The sequence below is a fragment of the Antennarius striatus genome, chromosome 22 (assembly GCF_040054535.1).
Source record: "Antennarius striatus isolate MH-2024 chromosome 22, ASM4005453v1, whole genome shotgun sequence".
Taxonomy (NCBI): domain Eukaryota; kingdom Metazoa; phylum Chordata; class Actinopteri; order Lophiiformes; family Antennariidae; genus Antennarius; species Antennarius striatus.
In genome coordinates, this window is record NC_090797.1 from 13,507,599 (window position 1) to 13,522,563 (window position 14,965).

At 43.1% G+C, this 14,965-nt stretch overlaps 2 non-coding genes across 2 annotated transcripts; both read left to right on the top strand.

Annotated features, from left to right (window-relative positions):
- Positions 1-6,112: 6,112 nt before the first annotated feature.
- On the top strand, positions 6,113-6,195 carry trnal-aag (transfer RNA leucine (anticodon AAG)). Its single transcript has one exon. It is a non-coding gene; the product is annotated as a tRNA-Leu (tRNA).
- A 3,700-nt stretch (positions 6,196-9,895) lies between these two features.
- Positions 9,896-9,978, top strand: trnal-aag (transfer RNA leucine (anticodon AAG)). The gene has a single exon. It is a non-coding gene; the product is annotated as a tRNA-Leu (tRNA).
- The last annotated feature ends 4,987 nt before the right edge of the window (positions 9,979-14,965 follow it).

A 14,965-nucleotide genomic window follows, 5' to 3' on the forward strand; every position in this document is an offset into this window, starting at 1 on the left:
GTGAGGCCAAGACAACTGTCAGCCAACAAACTGCAGGATATCAGAGCATCAAACTGGAAAAACTGATTGATTAAAACCTGATAATTATTTTGTTTCAAACAACATTAACTAATAAACAAAAGAAAAGGAAGTAAAATTGTCAACCGACATGCAGCCAGTACAGTAAGTCATGACTCTTGTACAACTACAGTAACATTAGTATTCAAATTACATCAAATTAATATTCCTCCACATTTACAGTTAAATGTTCATATATTTTAGATTTATCACACAAAAATTAAACGATTTTCATGACTTTGGTCTTAATTTTGAGAATTATGGTTTGCAGTTCACAAACATTAAAAATCTGGTACCTCAAAAAACTTTATATTTCAATAGATCAGTCATAAAAAAAGATTTTCCATACATTTTTCATTTATATACATGATACTTGGTCAGACCTATTTTTACTTAGATTACTTCATCAATGCTGCTGAAGTCAGAAGAAGAATTATACTTTAAACATCCTCATAGGAAAATTATTTATCGACTCTATATACAGTAATTCCTCGCTAATTCACGCTTCAAGATGCGCGGCTTCACACAATTGCAGATTTTTAGTAGGATTCACGTGATACTGTATGCGCAATGCTATTAGCCGACAGCATCCGTGTGTGCACTGCGTTCCGAGACCCACAGTTCTTCCTACAACTTTTCTTGAATACAAAAATGTTTTAAACAGTCTGTGATAACCCGTTTTGTTCTGTTGTGTGTGTGTTGGCCTGAGTCGGCCTAGGTGTGTGTGTGTTCTGCATGTGTTTGCAAGAAGAGGGTGTGAGAGCGAGCGAGAGTGAGAGTGCCTGTAGAGCAGTGGGCAGCTCCTTCCTGGTTCGCCCCAAATGAGCAACTTGTTTTTGGAGGCGGTGCCTTGCTCATGGGCACTGCAGCAGTGCTCAAGAGATGAACTGGCACCTCTCTAACTAACAGTTCACACTTCAAATTTTTGGTCCAAAAGCAGGTATGGAACAGGCCCCACTCTGATCCCCAGCCAAAGACCTAGTGGGCTGAGCTACTGCTGCCCCTGAGAAAAGTCCTCGGCATGCACCTGTGTAACAGACATTACAGGCCTATGACAAAATATGTTCAAATACAAATTATGTCCTCGCTGGACACACCTGCTGGTATAGTGGAGACATGAGTGGAACCACCCAGACAGTAAACTGTGGTTAGAAACAAACCATCTGTAGTGAGAGTGACCTCCACGGGAAAGCTCCTCTTCTCACTGTTGTCTGTCCATCGACAGTCAAACAAACCTCTGGAATGATCTTCATGAAAGTTGGCAGGAGGTTGAGCCTCCCATGAACAGAGAACACATTTCTTTTTCTGTTATTAATCATTAGTAGTACATTCATAAAATTAGTTTGAACTCATCATTGTGAGAAACCGATCTCAATTCAGCCTGCCCTAATTTAGTTCAATCACGTTCTGTTAATAATTGTAATTAATAAAGAGCATCATAAATGTGCCCCACCTCCACAAATCCACCTTTTCTACATGAGATCAATTCTACAACCATAACATCTGATTGTACTGTCATATTTAACAGCATCCTGCTCAGAAGAATTACAACCTTTTGTCCACAGAGCTGTTCATTCACAACAAAAGGACTTTCACACTCTTTCTTAACCAGTGACATATTTTATACATAAATCCCAAACATGATTTAACTATTGGTGTCACATAAATTTAGTGAAATGTACAAAATATTCCTGACTGAGCCAACTTTGTAATCTTTGTGTTTTACAGGTATTTGGACAAAGTGACCGAAGAGCTTCTGGAGTCAATAGCACAGGTCGACTGCAGAAAGTTTACTCCTCTGGACCACCCACTGAACAACCTGGATGGTACACCCTTGCCTCCACCTCCTATGCTCAGCGCTGCTCCTGGAACAGCTAAGAGTGAGGATGGAGAAGGTTCCAGGTGCAGTATATCAGAAGCAGCCAGCAAGATGTTGGAGCAGGGAACACTGGATGTCACTGAAATACTGAACCTGTTGGATCGGTGGTTTGATGAGAACTTCCCAACAGCAGATTTCAGTGCTCCACCTCCTGCCAGTACACCTCAGAACATGTGTCAGGGTTCTACAGTGGATGACCCAACAGCAGTGGCCATCAGTAACCCTGCTGCCACAGAACCAGAGAACATACTGGACCAGTGGCTTGGAGAGGTCTCCTTAGCAGAAGAGGCTGGTAGCTACACTCCTGCTGCTACTCAACAGCACCTGGAGGGTTACTGGTCTGTCCACAACACCCCAACAGCACCATTGCTTGAAAACTTTTCTGCTGCTGCTCTACAAACAGTAAGTCCATCCATTCCTCCATTCATTTTCCCACAGTGAATTTTCTTTTTCTGTGTAAATTGTACGGAGAGGTAATCCTGTCCTCTTGTGGACCTGTGACATCTTTGCAGCTCATCTAATCACATGTTCTGTTTGTACATTCAGGCTCAAGACATCCCAGTGGGGAGGAACCCTGAGAGCTCGCAGTACTCCATGGAATTTGTTGGAATGCAGTATGTGACACTCACGTGAATGATTCTGGTAATTGAAAGTCTCACACTTTGTTTCTATGATCTAACGTGTGTCTTTTCTCTGTGAAGGAACAGACTACCAGTGTACAGATACCCACAGGTCTCAACCAACTCTCATGTTGCTGCTCCTCCAAAGAACTACTCCATATACCAGTCAAAAAAGTAAGTTTGTTTTGGACACTTTGATGCTGAAGAAACTTTACTCGACTGTTAATTCAGACTCATGGATGTTCTTTTGATTTCTATTCATGCAAACATCTCTGCATGAATCATGATTCTAATCACTAATGGACATTAATGTCTAGTCCAGCATAGACAAGGTTAACTCTTACACATGCTTTGTGTCGTTGGGCTTCTCTCCACACTTCTGTGTTAACCTGAGCTCTACCATGTGTTTAAGGTGTCATACAAGGAATCAGCATCACAACCATCCCTATGTCAAGAAGCCACCAAATGCCTTCATGTTGTTCTTGAAGGAGCAAAGGCCATATGTCCACCCTAACATCCAGCGCCAAGGGAGTGGTGTTGTAAATAAAGTTTTGGGACAGAAGGTAACAGACTTTTAGTTCTGTATATTTGAGATTGTCTAACTTGCAAAGCCATCTCACTTCTTCAGCATGTTGTTGCATGAGCTACATCACAAATGCTGCTACTGTCATCTAGAGACTCCAAGCACATTCACATATACTTTAACATGTATGAGAAAATAACAGAAATATGAAGACAGAGTGTATTCAGAAGGCTCTGTCTGTGTCCATCTGTATTTTTAAGCGTGAACGATCCTTTATTGTGAGGATAGCATCATTAGTGTTTGTTCATGTGTTCCTGCTCATGTCAGCTTGACAGTGTGTTGTTGTGTTATGACTAACAGTGTTAGGGACAGAGACCACATTCCAGTGGACATCTATTTATTTCTATACGTGTTAGTCCACAGTGGACGTCTATCTATATCTTTATGTCTCTGTCCACAGTGGACGTCTCTCCCAAAGGAGGAGCAGGACAAATATTACAGAGAAGCCTGGACAGCAAGAGAGGAACACATTAAACAGCATCCTGACTGGTCAGCAACGCACAACTATGTAAGTACACAAACACACACACACACACACACACACACACACACACACACACACACACACACACACACACACACACACACACACACACACAACACACACACACACACACACACACAATTTCTATGTACTGATCTGATGACATTTCATGTGTGTTTATGTGCAGGGCAGGAAGATGCCCAGAAATCGATGCTGTCGTCCGTCTTTCACCGTTCAGAACCAACCATCCAGCAGTCTGAACTGGTGACTCTGTGGCTTCTGATTATGAAGAGTGAATGGTCCTCCAACAAAATATCACTTTGTACTTTTTTTTAGAAGTGTCTGCGTAAATATATGCAAATGTAAATATTTTAGATTAAGAAATATTAAGCAAGTCTCTTTCTTCCAATAAATATATTTTTTCATGTATTAAATAAACCCAAACTTTGCATGTGTCCAGTCATCTGTCAAACATCCTAAGCTGGCATTCAGGGCCAACACACACTAGTAGTTCTATAATTCTTCTGTATTGAGATCTCATAGCTGCCTTCGACATAGCAGACCAGTCTCATCTCTGGCCTGGAGCCCTGTGTGGGGATGAAACGTCCAGTCCTACATCATCATCTCCTATTAGGGTTGATTTTTTTTTTTTTTAAATTGCGCACTTTTGAACTTCTGTTCAGATGACTCCCAAACGTATTAACAACAGGTTAATACGTTGTTAGGTTTTTCTGGTGTTGTAATTATGTTAATTATGTAATTTATGTACCATCTTCTGTCTGTGTCAGTCACTGTTATGTGTATTTATTTGTTTTTGGTTTTTTTGTGAGCAGATGGCACCCTGAATTTCCTTAAAGTATCCATCCATCCATCCATCCATCCATCTAAATTACAACTTGAACATGAATAATGTTCAAGTCCCAAACATCTTATTCCAACTAAATACAGTCAGAACATTTAAAAAAAACCTTTGGGTCCAGGACTAGTTGAGAGGTGATCAAACTCCAAAGGTCTTGGTCTCTGCTGACCATCAGTTTCTATGTAAATGGTCATAACTATGCAATCATGAATTGATCTGAGTCCATTATCAATTTGTGCATTTTATGAGGACTCTTAAGTATTGATGGTTCACTGGTCAAATTCTCGCCTGCCACGCGGGATGCCAGGTTTCGATCCCCAGACAATACAAAAGGCCTTTTGACTTAATCGTGTCAGACTAAAAAACAGCTCAACACATTGTCTTCTGAAGAAATGTGTTTGACGTTACCCATACTAGTACTTCAAACGTTGATTTAGGTGTTTCTGACAACGAAAATCACAATCATATACGGTGGTGCCTCTACTTATGAAATTTTCTACTTACGAAATTTCTCAGCAGGAAAATATTACCTCTACTTACAAAAGAAATTTCGTTTTACGTAATGTAAAAACACAGCATCGGCTGGTACTCGAATAAATACATAGTACCGGCTGATACTCGAATCTCCCACCTATTACGTATCTTCCTGGCATCCCATTGGCTAAGAGGGATGCCACTCCACCTCTGTGTGGAGCTAGAGGTGTTTATGCAGCGTCCTGTTCCATTCAGCTCTCGACCCGTTAGGTAGTGTGATAATTTTGCGTAAATTTAACAACTTTGTCAGTACGTACTCACCATGGACCCCAAGAAAGTGATGGAGAAGAGAGGAAGAGAAAAGACGAAGAAAAGTTTTTTTGTCCATACAAACAAAGCAAGAGATAATAGAAAAGGATGCGTTTGGTTGATCTCGCCAAAGAATATGGCCGTAATGCATCTACAATCACCACGTTGTTAAAACAAAAGGAATTTTAAGGAGTTTAAGGCATGGCGTGGGTGGTTGGAGAAGTTCAAAAGGAGGACTGTAATTCACTCTGTTGTTCATGGTGAGATAGGAGCGAACCAAAGAGGGCAAAAAACAATGGGGACAGCTGTTAAAAGGTTAATTGCTGTCATTATTCTTTACTCTATTCTTTGTTTTTTACGTTATGCACAACTCTCATTTAATGTGTAATAATCTAATCGTAACATGTATTTGTGACATGTTTTGATGCATTTTTATGCCTTATAAAACATTTATGCCAGAATTTTTGTGGGCTTGGAACAGATTAGGGCATTTGCATGGAAAACGCGTCTCTACTTACGTAATTTTCTACTTACGTAATTTCTTCCGGAACCAATTAATTTCGTAAGTAGAGGTATCACTGTACTGTATACCCAAGAGAAACATTGTGTGTCTCTCAATATGCATACTTGTCCTGGTGAGTGTCCTTGTACTGGTGAATCACGTGAAGTCCTCCTTTGGAGAAACAATGTGGTCTTGTGGTGCTATTAGGTGATTGTCATCATCTCTTACAACAGAAACCGATGCTGTATGGTGGAGCAGTTTGACTTCAGACTGGTGACTTGCGTTAAAGCTTGAGCATTTACATTTAAATTTACAATTGACTTAGGTGAACTTCCCAAGCAAGTCGTCAGGATGGCCGAGCGGTCTAAGGCGCTGCGTTAAGGTCGCAGTCTCCCCTGGAGGCGTGGGTTCGAATCCCACTTCTGACAACTGCAGCTTTTCTCCACTGATCACAGGTCAAAGATACACACAACATTCTGTGGTTAAGCAGAATAGCTGTCCATTTTCACCCACCTGAGTTTCAGATCCAACCATTGAGTAAACTTTCCAAATATGTACATCAGTGTAGGAAGAGAGGAGAATGAAGCCATGCACCCATCATGAGAGACCTGGGAGACCACGGCCAGCCGGAGTAGGGCCTTCGCCTGCTCCCTCGCGTGGGAGTTTTCAATTGAATCTTTTTGTGATGTTGTGACTGTAGACGATGATGTTTCCAAGGCCGTTGCCATTTTACCATGATAAACAATATGATTGAACTATTTACCACAGCAGTCTTTCAATGAGAGGTGAACCTCTACCTGTCTTGATTTCACAAGCATTGGGCCTATTTCACAAAGCAAGTTTAGTAGAAAACCTGGGCAAGTGAACCCTGAAATCTGGGAAAACCAGGGTTTTATCAACTTCTGACAGGTCGGAGCTATCCAAATAACAAACCGTGGATAACACAGGACGTCAAGGATGTCCTCAACAGGAAAAAGAAGGCTTTCAGGACGAAGGATGAGGAGGAGATGAGAGAAGTACAGAGAGAGGTCAGACGCTGCATAAAGGAGGCCAAGGATGCATACAGGAAGAAGGTGGAGCAGCAGCTGAGCACCAACAGCATGTGGGACGTCTGGGAGGGTGTGAGGAACATCACTGGGCACAAAGCCAGGACCAGAACAGAGGTGGGAGGGGTGCAGAGAGCCAACAACCTGAATGACTTCTTCAATAGGTTCAACCAGCCCCCCCCGCAGCACCCCCTATCACCCTTACGACCTCAGCAGCAGCTCACCAACGTCACCCCTGTCCCATGGCCTCCTTCCCCCCTCCACTTCAGCAAAGTGGAAGGTGCCCACCCTCTGGAAGATGTCGTGTATTGTTCCAGTTCCCAAAAAGAACCGGCCCAGTGAGCTGAATGACTTTCGACCGGTGGCGCTCACAACGCATCTGATGAAGACTCTGGAGCGGTTCTTCCTCAGTCTCCTCAGGCCTCAGGTGAAACATGCTGAGGACTCTTTACATTTTGCCTACCGGGAAAAGGTCAGCGTGGACGACGCCATCGTCCACATGCTACACCTAGCCCATTCGCATCTGGACAAGGAAAGCGGCACTGTGAGGATCCTTTTTCTGGATTTTTCAAGTGCCTTTAACACCATCCAGCCCTGTATCCTACAGGAAAAACTCCTACAAATGCGAGTGGACCCCGGCTTGGTTGCTTGGATCCAAGACTACCTCACCAACAGACCACAGTTCGTCAGGCTAGAGGATGCCACGTCTCATACTGTGGTCAGCTGCATCGGTGCTCCACAGGGGACTGTCTTGTATCCAATCCTCTTCTCCCTGTGCACGGCAGACTTCTGCTACAATTCAGAACTGTGTCACCTCCAATTGCAGAGGTAGTACTCACCAACAGCCAGTGTAAATTACAACACCAACTTGGATAATGTCCCAAAAATCTTATTCCAACAAAATACAGTCAGAGCATTTAAAAAAAAAATTGGGTGCAGGACTAGTTGAGGGCCGATCAAACTCCAAAGGTTTCGTTCTCTGCAGACCATCAGTTTCTATGCTGGGCTTACGCTAGCCATTCGCCACTTCGCCATAGGCAAAGTAAATTCCAGATTGGCTACAAGGTTTTTAGACTGTGTAGCCACAGTGGTGCTGTCATTTTTATGGAAAAAAGGCTAAAACTTACAACTTTTTCACTCGCTAGCGGCGCTCGCTATTTCCGCTAGGCTATTTCCGCTAGCGAGCAGCGCTAGCACCGCTACTTCCGATAGCGGCCATCCGCTAGCGAGCGGCGCTAGCGAAAATAGCGCCGCTATTTCTGCATGCCGACGGAATTTAGCAGAACCATGCCGACGGAAATAGGTGAAGTGACACGAATGCTCCCGATCATTAAATATGCACTCGGGTCATGGCACATTTATATCTGCATGAAGTAGGACAGAAATAAAGATAGTTAAGCTTGAACTGTCGAATTTAGTGTATTTTTGTAGGTAAACTGAACAGAAGATTTTGTCCTAAGAATGCAGGAAAACAACCCCATTTTCTAAAAAATTTCCCGGGGGAGGCCACCCGGACCCCTCCCATGCCCCCCCGCGACGAACGTTGGTCGTCCGCGGGCTGCACCACTGTCTTGGACACAGAGTGTGGCTTTTTGTGGCTTACTCAATTCTTCCCTGGAGTCTCTGTGCTCTATGTTCTCCCAGGTTTTTCTCAGGTTCACCCCTCATCCGCCCATCTGCAATGGACCTGCTCTTCCCATCCCACCAGTACCACCCCTAACCTAATTATCGGCTGGGGTCCGGCTTCCTTTTTCCTCCGCGCCACCATACTGTTCCACCCCTCATCCGCCCATCCGCTGTGGACCATCTGCTGTGGACCTGCACCTCCCATCCACCAGTATCACCCCCCACCTATCCATCGACTGGGGTCCTGCTGCCTGCCTTCCTTGGTGTCATCTTACTTTTCCACCCCTCATCCGCCCAGCCGCCGTGGACCTTCCTCTGTGGACCTGCACCTCCGAGCCCACCAGTATCACCCCCATCTCTCCATGTGCTGTGCACCTTATCCTCCAAGCCCACCAGTACCACCCCTCAACTATCCATCGGCTGGGGTCCTGCTTCCTTTCTTCCTCCGTGCCGCCATACAGTCATCCACACAGCTGTAATTGTGCCTTGACTTTAGCAACCTTAACCATATTGATACTGTCTCTATCTGGCCTATCTGTCACTCTCTCTCTGTCTCTCTCTCTCTGATGCTGTTCTTGTCTTCCTTTGATTTCTTTTCCACCCAACCGGTCGAGGCGGATGGCCGCCCAAAAGAGTCTGGGTCCTGCCCACAGTTTCTTCCTCATGGAGGGAGTTTTTCCCCGCCACTGTCGCTTATGCTTGCTCTGGAGGGTTCAGTTGGGTTTCTCTGTCTGTTAAAGCGCTTTGAAATGTCTGCTGTCATGATTAAGCGCTATATAAATAAAACTTGATTGATTGATTGATTGATTGATTTTACACTGAGCCACACTGGCTTAGTCATACTAGCTCCTAGTGTAAGCCCAGCTATGTAAATGGTCCTGACTATGCAGTCATGAATTTATTTGAGCCGTTATCGATTTGTGCATTTTATCAGGACTGTTAAGCATTGGTGGTTCGCTGGTCGAATTCTCGCCTGCCACGGGTAGCATCACGGGTTCGATTCCTGGACAATACAAAAGACCTTTTGACTCAATCGTGTCAGACTAAAAAACAAATCAACCCGTTTGTCTTCTGAAGAAATGTGTTACCCATACTAGTACATACTAATGACGTTACCCATACTAGTACTTCAAACGTTGATTTAGGTTGTCTAAAATTATAGACACAGCGCCGAAAATCACAATCATGTACTGTATACCCAAGAGAAACATTGTGTGTCCCTCAATATGCATACTTGTCTGTACTGGTCCATCACGTGAAATGCTCCTTTGGAGAAACGGTGTGGTCTTGTGGTGCCATTAGGTGATTGTCATCATCTCTTGCAGCAATAAACCGATGTCGTATGGTGGAACAGTTGAACTTCAGACTGGTGACTTGCATGACAGCTTGAGCATTTACATTTGAATTTACAATTGATGCGTCTTGGTTTGACTGAGGTGAATTTCCCAAGCAAGTCGTCAGAATGGCCGAGTGGTCTAAGGCGCTGCGTTAAGGTCGCAGTCTCCCCTGGAGGCGTGGGTTCAAATCCCACTTCTGACAACTGCAGCTTTTCTCCACAGGTCAAAGATACACATAGCATCATGTGGTTAAGCAGAAAAGCTGTCCATTTTCACCCACCTGAGTTTCAGTAAGCCATAGAGCCAACCATTGAAATTGAGTAAACTTTCCAAATACGCACATCAGGGCAAGAAGAGAGGAGGACGAAGCCATGCACCCATCATGAGAGGCCTGGGAGACCACGGGCAGCTGGAGTCAGGCCCTCACGTGGGAGATTTCAATTGAATCTTTTTGTGATGTTGTGACTGTAGACGATGATGTTTCCAAGGTCGTTGCCACGATAAACAATATGATTGAACTATTTATCACAGTAGTCTTTCAATGAGAGGTGAACCTCTACCTGTCTTAATTTCACAAACATTGGGCCTATTTTAAAAAGCAAGTTTAGCAGAAAACCTGGGTAAGTTAATCCTGAAATCCGGGAAAACCGGGATTTTTGGTCCCACAAAGGGAGGTACCATAACCAGAATTAAAGCAGTAACACTGACGAGTAAAATGAGGTAAACTGAACCTCTGGGTTTGTTAGCGCAGTAACAGACCCTCTGAAGTTAACCTGGTTGGGAGCAGGTTTATTCGTCAAACACAGGGTTTCCTCTTACTCTGCCCTCACAGCCGCTCACGTCATTTCATTTCCTGGTTCTGTCAGACAGAGAATATTACCGATGTAAGGGTTTATAAATAACTCTAATTTAGAGGTATTTTAGAGACAAAAATGGCATGTCCGTTTGATAAGGATCCCGTTTGTGAAGGTTCAGCATTAATTCACAGAGAATTAAATATTTTTGTATTGCGTTCACATCTCCTGTCATATCCAGACACTTCTCTTTATGATGTTTTGTAATGTGCATATGCCGATGTACTATTTTATTTGCATAACATTCAAATGTTAAAATACATTTCCTTATCTAACAGAAATTGCTATTGATGAGAGCACATTTATGTGCGTGAAAAGAGCATTATGTTGGCGATAAAAACAACTGAAAAGTCAAACGTCCACTATGTATACTGTACAGCATCAAACATAATGAGGATGAGGAGGATCCCTAAAGAGATGATGCAGAAGTCTGTCCTGTGTAAACAATGTTTTTATCTTTCATTCGCAGCTATTGACATGTGCGCTTCTCCCCCGCTGGATTGCGCCTAAATAATATAAATAAATAAAATAAATAAACAACGGACTACAATAAAACTTGTGCATTGACTTGAGCAGCAATTCACTTCCACAGCGTCTCTCTGTTCTTTTCAGCTGCACCGCTGTTGCTTTTTCTTCTGAAAATGTCCTCAAAGTCTTCATCTGCATGAATTGAAATCTGTACTCCGACTGCCGTAAAGCGCTTCGTCTGTCGTCATGGTGAATCGTCGTATCGGGGCTCCATTGATAATGGCTTTTTTCTTAGAGTTGTCACGCCTGTTAAACTGCAGGTCATCTTACTCAGTTAACAAAACTAACGCCTGAAAAGCGTTTGTGAAACCGATTTCCCTGGTTTTCCAAGTTAGTGTAAGTCAACCCAGAACCACAGGTTTACCTCAGGGTTCGTCTTTGTGAAACGGACCCATTATTTCAATATCCACTTCCATTTATAGTGCCACCTGCTGGCTTAAGGAAGTAATACGTGCCAGAGTCACATCAAATTCTTCCATCTCCTGTCAGTTGTAGTGACAGTTACACAGTTGATGGTGATTGGCTGATTCAGTTTGACCAGGCTTCTGATTGGTGGATTCCACTTGACTCCACCCACACTGACTGTACTGATGTATCACCTGAAGTGATTTCAGTCAGTTCGACACTCCACATCAGTGAGGCCAAGACAACTGTCAGCCAACAAACTGCAGGATATCAGAACATCAAACTGGAAAAACTGATTGATTAAAACCGATAATTATTTTGTTTCAAACAACATTAACTAATAAACAGCAAAAGAAAAGGAAGTAAAATTGTCAACCAACATGCACCCAGTACAGTAAGTCATGACTCTTGTACAACTAAAGTAAAATTAGTATTCAAATTACATCAAATTTATATTCCTCCACATTTACAGTTAAATGATCGTATATTTTAGATTTGCAACACACAAATTAAAAGATTTTCATGAATTTCATCTTAATTTTGAGAATTATGGTTTGCAGTTCACAAACATTAAGAATCTGGTATCTCAAAAATTTTTAATATTTCAATAGATCAGTCATAAAAAAGATTTTCCATACTGAAAAGTTCAAGTGTAGACACGTTTTTTCATTTATATACATGATACTTGGTCAGACCTGGTTTTACTTGAATTCCTTCATCAATGCTACTGAAGTCAGAAGAAGAATTATAGTTTAAATATCCTCATAGGAAAATTATTTATGCATCTCTTTCTATATACAGTAATCCCTCGCTTATTTGCGCTTCAAGATGCGCGGCCTCACAGCATTGCGGATTTTTAGTAGGATTCACGTGATACTGTATGTGCATGCTATTGGCCGACAGCATCCATGTGTGCACTGCGTTCTGACACTCATCCTCTCCTTTGTATGCCTACAAGCATACAAAGGAGATGATGGTAGAGCAGTGGGCGGCTCCTTCCTGGTTCGCCTCAAATGAGGAACTCTTTTTTGGGGGGGGTGCCTTGCTCATGGACACTGCAGCAGTACTCAAGAGGTGAACTGGCACCTCTCTAACTAACAGTTCACACTTCAAATTTTTGGTCCAAAGGCAAGTCTTGAACAGGCCCCACTCTGATCCCCAGCCCAAGACCTAGTGGGCTGAGCTACTGCTGCTCCTTAGAAAACATTCAGGTCCCTGAGATACACCTGCACTATAGACATAACAGGCCTACGACAATATATGTTCAAATGCAAAATAATGTCCACACTGGACACACCTGCTGGTATAGTGGAGTGGATCCACCCAGACAGTAAACTGTGGTTACAAACAAACCTTCTGCAGTGAGAGTGACCTCCACGGGAGAGCTCCTCTTCTCACTGCTTTCTGTCCACCGACAGTCAAAAAAAACTCTGGAATGATCTTCATGAAAGTTGGCAGTAGGTCGAGGCTCTAAGGAACAGAAAACACATTTCTTTCTCAGTTATTATTCATTAGTGGCACATTCATAAAGTTGGTTTGAACTAAACATTGTGAGTTCAGTTGTAATTTAGTTTGATCATGTTTTGTTCGTAATTGTAATTAATAAACAACATCACAAATGTGTCCCTCCTCCACAAATCCACCTTTTCTGCATGAGATTAATGGTACAACCATAACATCTGAGTGTTCCTTCATATGTAACAGCATCCAGCACAGAAGAATTACAACCTTATGTCCACCTGAGCTGTTCATTCAGAACAAGAATTAGAAGAAGATCAACTTTATTAATCCCCTCAAAGGGGAAATTACTCTTTTCACTCTATACATGACTTTTTTGTGTTAGATCCAGGATATATTTGTGCAGGCCCCTGAAACACACAACACACAAGGAGCCTGCGAGCATGCAGTTAGTAGACAAAGGCCTTTCTCACTCTTTCTTAACGAATGACATCTTTTATACATAATGCCCAAACATGATTTAACTGTAGGTGTCACATAAATGTGATGAAATGTACATAATATCCCAGAATGAGCCAACTTTGGTGTCTTTGTATTTTAAAGGTATTTCGACAAAGTGACTGAAAAGCTTCTGGAGTTTATCTCACAGGTCGACTGCAGAGAGTTTACTCCTCTGGACAACACACTGAACAACCTGAATGATACACCCTTGCCTTCACCTCCTTCGCTCAACGCTGCTCCTGGAACAGCTAAGAGTGAGGATGGAGAAGGTTCCAGGTGCAGAATATCAGAAGCAGCCAGCAAGATGTTGGAGCAGGGAACACTGGATGTCACTGAAATACTGAACCTGTTGGATCGGTGGTTTGACGAGAACTTCCCAACAGCAGATTTCAGTGCTCCACCTCCTGCCAGTACACCTCAGAACATGTGTCAGGGTCCTACAGTGGATGGCCCAGCAGCAGTGGGCATCAGTAACCCTGCTGTGACAGAACCAAAGAACATACTGGACCAGTGGCTTGGAGAGGTCTCCTCAGCAGAAGAGGGTGATAGCTGCACTCCTGCTGCCCCTCCAAAGCCCCTTGAGGGTTACTGGTCTGTCCACAACACCCCAACAGCACAAACAGTAAGTTCATCCATCCCCACAGTGAATTTTCTTTTTCCAAGTGTAAATTGTACGGAGAGGTAATCCTGCCCTCTTGTGGACCTGTGGCATCTTTGCAGCTCATCTAATCACATGTTCTGTTTGTACATTCAGGCTCAAGACATCCCAGTGGGGACGATCCCTGAGAGCTCGCAGTACTCCATGGAATTTGTTGGAATGCACACTTTGTTTCTATGATCTAATGTGTGTCTTTTCTCTGTGAAGGAACGGACTACCAGTGTACAGGTACCCACAGGTCTCAACCAACTCTGATGGTCCAGCTCCTCCAAGGAACCATTTCGTATACCAGTCAAAAAAGTAAGTTTGTTTTGGACATTTTCATCCTGAAGAAACTTTTCTCTAGTGTTAATTCTGACTCATGTTCGTTCCTTTGATTTCTATTCATGCAAACATCTCTGCATGAGTCATGATTCTTATCACTAATGCAGTGGTCCCCAACCCCCGGGCCGCGGACCGCTACCGGTCCGTGGGTCAATTGGTATTGGGCCGCACAGAATTAAAAAATGATTTACATTACTTCCGTTTTATTTATTTCGGAGTCGGAAAGATGTTTTATTTTGAAAAGTGACGTCTGTCACGTTTTACCGGTCTCGGTCAAATTAAGCGCCCACCACCGGTCCAGTGTACTGGATTAAAATCAAGGCAGATTATCCTGAGATCGCCCAAAAAGTATCGCAAACCCTGTTTCCATTTCCAAACTCCTGTCCTTGCGGAGCAGCATTTGTTTGTTTGTTTATTGTCTGTTGATGTCTGCATTTCACATAAAACCACTGAGGATGATT